Source organism: Coenobita brevimanus, chromosome 62 (assembly GCF_032717465.1).
Source record: "Coenobita brevimanus isolate Jiangsu-jjx chromosome 62, ASM3271746v2, whole genome shotgun sequence".
Taxonomy (NCBI): Eukaryota; Metazoa; Arthropoda; class Malacostraca; order Decapoda; family Coenobitidae; genus Coenobita; species Coenobita brevimanus.
Window position 1 is genome coordinate 14,142,824 of NC_137015.1, and position 6,071 is coordinate 14,148,894.

The window sequence follows — 6,071 nt, forward strand, 5'->3', positions numbered from 1 at the left end:
GAACTTATGGGCAGAACGAGAAAATAATATGGTTCCATGGCTCAGCTTCGTGACCATCATCACATTCTAGTGTTAATAAATTGTTACAACTGCCCAGTCAAGATGAAGAGATGGTAATTTTAACCCGAGTTGTAACACATCTTCCTTAGGAATTAGTTTCTTCGAGTGACACGTTTACCTCATCTCTCTCTCTCTCTCTCTCTCTCTCTCTCCCATACCACAAGGTGATTTTATTCAGCTCAGGGGAGACTTTTTCAACAGGACATAGATATAACCTTCAATCGTGACAGGTCTCCTAAATCTGAATAAAAGCACGTAATTGTATTAAGACGGAAATATTTAGGTCATCATTGTACTCAAGGGATAAATATCTCTTACACATCACTTATGAATACTCTGTCGATACAAGCAACAGGAACACGACAAGTTTGCATTTCATTCATACACCTAACGTTTTGTGGAACAGATACAAATGACTTACTCTGGCTGAAGAGAGATTAAGAAATGGCAGAAAGACTCCTAAGGCAACAAGAAAGCGGCTCTTCTACAGGTGATGAAGATAAATAAAATGGAAGTGGTGCGTGCAAAATGTGCGATGATATCAGTATAAGACATATAGGATCCGGTATGACTCATTGTAGCTGACTGTGGTGGTGTTCGTGCAGGAGGATTGGGCTATAAAACGTGACACTCTCATAAAACACAAATACGCGCACGCATATACACGTAAACTCAGGCAGACAGACAGACAGACAGACAGACAGACAGACACACACACACACACACACACACACACACACACACACACACACACACACACACACAAAACGACGTCATTCACCTACATGTATGAATAAACCGAGAATCAGCTGTGGTAACAAAACTCTCACAATACCATCGATGAAACCTCATGATGGTGCGAGCATGTGAAATTGCATGAAAGAACATACCACTACACCCACTTGACTATCCGCTCGCGGGTGGGTCGGAACCCAGGTCACGAGAACTGGTGGACGCAAACGCTACCAGTTAATCCCTGGAAGCTCTGAACAGGACAGAAAAATATAATAAGTACATATATATGCGGAGATCGGAAGAAAGTCGGTGTATATGGCAAGCGAACATATGATGATGAGAGGTGTGAAAGATGAGGTTGTATGAGAGTTCACGAACAAGATATACGGATAGATGGAAGACTGTATGGAGGTGCGCGTGACAAGGGATGCCCTTTTTTTTCCTTTTTTATCTTGAAGTCAACGGAATGGCTACTGTTCCATAGGTTTCATTAAAAATAGTGATTATAAGAGTTTCTCGATTTTTGCGCTTTCCCGTTCCCGTTTCTGGATTCCTCCCACCCCATTTATTTGTAAGAAACAGTGTCAGGATGATTATCTGTCTGTCTGACAGGCTGACGGTAATGGTGATGTTGGCAGTGGCAGTGGTTGTGGTGCTGATGACTGAACAGATCGAATATTAACAAGAGTAGAATAAATATTAGCAACAAAGATCTGTTACTACTGTATTAACACGAAAGAAACAAAACTACACAACAAATAAAGAAGGGGGCCAATATCGACTCTTCAGGGAGGTTGTGGTGAAGTGTTACAGAGGTGGACTGCTGATCTCTTGCCCCCCAGAGCGATCCCATGTGTGGCTGGAAACAAGATGAAGATTAAATTACTGTGTGTTAAACTGTCTCTACTGGTCATCTCTATGACCCATAGACACGTCATAAATACCATCCATCTATCCATCATCCATTTCTTTAATACCCTTTATTTGGGAGCGTGAGGGGCAAGTGGCTAGTTCGGCAAATCAAGTTGAGAAAGATTAGACCCTTGCCGTTAAGGGGTATTACGTGAGCAGCAGACCCCCAACCAGCCCTCTGATATGAATCCTTACAGACCACATTTGGTGGGAGTCCCTTAACGCACTAGACGCACTAGACCACCTGCGTCTTATTAAATGGTTTCCTCCTGTAACACGAAACCATTTAGCTTGTCATTCCGTACATGCATTAAAAAAAGGTCAGCTTGGTTCTTATGCCCAAGTGGAGGTCTGGAGGGGAGTGTGGTGACATCTGTTGAAGCGATGGTGAAGCGCTGGACCGCAGGGAATGAATTTGCTAGTCCATGCACAAAGTCTAATACATGCAAAATTTAACCGGGTGATTATTTCGAGGTGAGGTCACAGAGAGAAGAAGTTGTCCAGAATAAAAATTACGGTAGAGAACAAGATTTTACCGAACTTTACAAGAGCAAAGAAACCAGATGATATTTTACTGTAATAGGGTAAGCAGAGGGAGTTTATGGAGAACATCCTGAAGGCGGGATAATGAACTTCTTGACATTCACGGCATTTTATTTTTCCTTTCCTGAATGTATGCAAGTCTCCCCACTGCCATATCATCATTATCACCATCATCATTTTCGTTAACATCATACTCATGCTAATTTTCATCATCGTAATTTTCCTTTTCCTCCTCCTCCTCCTCCTCCTCCTCATCATCATCATCACCATCATCATCACTATCATCATCATCCAATTATCACTCAAATTATCACTCATATATGCGGGTTAGTTTCTCAGACTGGAAAAGGGAAAGCAGAGAACCATCATTAGTGCTCAGCAAAAATGGGCCATGCAGCCATTCACTCACGATTCTGACCTTGAAGAGAGATTATTAACTTGAGGAGGAATAGGAAGACCAGAATTAAGAGATAGGTTCATGGAAGACAAAATGATATATGACACCCACACACCCACACCCACCCACACACACACACACACACACCCACACACACACACACACACACACACACACACACACATATATATATATAAAGAAAGAAACATATCTCACACACACACACACACACACACACACACACACACACACACACACACACACACACACACAAAGAAAAAAACAATCTCACACACACACACACACAAAAAAAAACAATCACACACACACACACACACACACACAAACAGAAAAAACAGATCACATACACACACACACACACACACACACACACACACACACACACAAACAGAAAAACAGATCACATACACACACAAACAGAAAAACAGATCACACACACACACACACACACACACACACACACACACACACAAAAAGATCACACACACACACACACACACACACACACACACAAAAAGATCACACACACACACACACACACACACAAACAGAAAAAAACAGATCACACACGCACACGCACACACACACACGCACATACACACACACACACACACACACATACACATACACAATATATATAGATAGATAGATAGATAGATAGATAGCTTTGTATATATATATATTTGTATGTATATATATATATATATATATATATATATATATATATATATATATATATATATATATATATATATAGCTACATAGCCTATGATTTCATCATCCTTTGTATAATTCTAACGTACAGTATGCTGCATGTTTGATCTTATTCGCCTCGTGGATTCCATAGTGACCAGGCTAGCGTGTTTTACCTCACTCCCCCCTTCTCTCCCTTACGGTATAGTAGAGTAAGTCGTTCTTTCTGTTGTTCAGAGCAGGATTGTCAACTCTTTGTCCCCCATGGCTTCAATTGCGCGTCCTTCTTACAAGTTGTATCAAGCTCTGCCGGCCCCTATATAATGAGCTGTCTCTGCATTAATTGCCACTTAGATCTACTCCTCATTTTGTTCACATCTCTGTCCTCCCCTGTACAGTTGTTATTATTTTTGTGAGTGCTCAGGAAGTCTCCAACCATCTAGCTGCTGTGTAATTTGAGTATAAGTGTTATTACATTTTTTTCTTGTACTGTATAGCATAAGGTGTTAATTCGTAGGACTGGTAAGGTTTTTGTGATTCATGTGGAGTTTTTGATGTCAGCTATTATTAATAATATTTTGTATCTGTAATAATATACCTTGCATTAACTGAGCATTATCCGGTTTTCTCATTTTATTAGGGATGACTTAGATAAATTTACTCTTGCTAATTTCGTGTTAATAGAGGCTATTGCAGTTAACCATATATTTAACCTGTTTTTTGCCATTACATTATCCTTATGAGTCCTGAATGTTTAGTTGTTAGTTTGAGCATTAAACTTTAACTTGTAATTTTACCTAACTCTTTTGTTTTGAACCTGGAACTTTGCGGGACAGTAGTGATTTTAGTATTCTCACTTGAAGTGTTCATTATCTCTCTCTGTTCCGTAACATAAATTTGGCGACCTCTTATCAGGATATTCAGGATATTATCATAAGGATATTGCTTGATATTTTGTGACTGTGATTTATTCATGATGTCTACTATTACTACGCTTGATGAAGCCAAAGATTTTTTGTCAAATGTGCAAACAGTGTGTGATGTAGAAAACAGGACAAAGAATGAACTTAAGCTTGTTGCTCAACAATTGGGAATTGCTGTTCGCTCTCATCATTCTAAAGATCAAATTGTTGACATGATTAATGAAAGCTTGTTTAATGTAATTCCTCCAGATGAGCAAACGCAGATTGAAATAGCTAAGTTACAGCTAGCCCTGCAGGAGGCTCGTGCTAAGGAGGCTGAGTTTCAGGCACGTTCTAAGGAGGCTGAGTCTCAGGCTCGTATTCAGGAGGCACAGGCTCAGGCACAAATTGAACTTGCTAGGATTCAGGCAGACCATGAGTATCGCATGAAACAAGGTGGAACTGGATCATCTAGCTCTGATGATTTTGATGTGGCTAAAAATGTTAAACTTGTCCCTCCTTTTAATTAATCTGATTTAACAAAGTATTTTCAGTTGTTTGAGAGGGTAGCTACAGGTTTTAATTGGCCCAAAAAGTATTGGCCAGTACTCCTTCAAACTGTTCTCACCGGTAAAGCTCAAGTAACTTATGCATCTTTGCCTCAGGATCAATCTGATGATTATGATGTAGTTAAGAGCTTGATTCTTAAGGCCTATGAGCTTGTTCCTGAAGCCTATAGAGTAAAATTTAGGACAACTTATAAGCAAGATAAGTAATCCCATGTTGAGTATGCAAAAATCAAAGAAGATCTGTTAGAGCAGTGGTTAAATTCTAAGAATGTAAATTCTGATTTTGATAAATTTAAGCAGATGATTTTGCTGGAGGACTTCAAAAGGTGTATTAATAAAGATGTAAGCCTATATCTTGATGAGAAAAGAATAGATAATTTGTCTGATGCTGCAGTTTTAGCTGATAAATATGTTCTCACTCACAAGAGATATTCTAAAGAAAAAAGGAAAGCTAAGAGTAAGTACGTTGCCTCTACTCAGAGTACAGGTAACAGGAAAGAGAATAAAGATGATGTTTCTCAGGAAGTAAATACCAGCTTCACCTCTAGTTTTCAGAAAAGTAAATGTACTTATTGTAGTAAGCTTGGTCATACTACGGAGAAATGTTTCAGGAGACAGCGTGATGTGAACAAAAACGAGTCTTTAAATATTCAGTCAATTGGTTTAGTGTCCATCCCTGAGAGTTCCCAGAATTCTTTAACCGAGTTAACTGAACGTGCTTTGAAGGGTAAATTAAATTCTCATGATGAAGCTCCTCTTTTGAGCAGTAACGTGGGTGACACTCTCAAGAGTTCATGTGCTAATTTCCTGTCTGATGGTTTTGTCAGTCCTCTGGACAGTAATGACAGGAAATCAGTTAAAATATATCGTGATACAGGTGCTTGCCAATCCCTTATGCTGACCAGTGTTCTAGGCTCTAATGTTAATTCCTCTGATGAAACTGTAATCTTACAAGGTGTAGGGAATAATTACTTCTCTGTCCCTCTGTGCTGAGTGAATTTAGAGTCTGGTTTTGTTAATGGTTCCGTTATGGTTGGGTTCGTTGAGACACTCCCAATGTCAGGTGTAACTTTCTTACTTGGAAATGATATTGGTGGAAGTCAAGTGTGTCCAGCTCCTCAGCTGTCTAGTGAACCAGTGACTGCGACCCAGGATTGTGATGTCCCTGATGTGTTCTCTGCATGTGCTGTCACTAGGGCTATGTCTAAAGTTACTGGTGACTTACAGGATAATGATGAT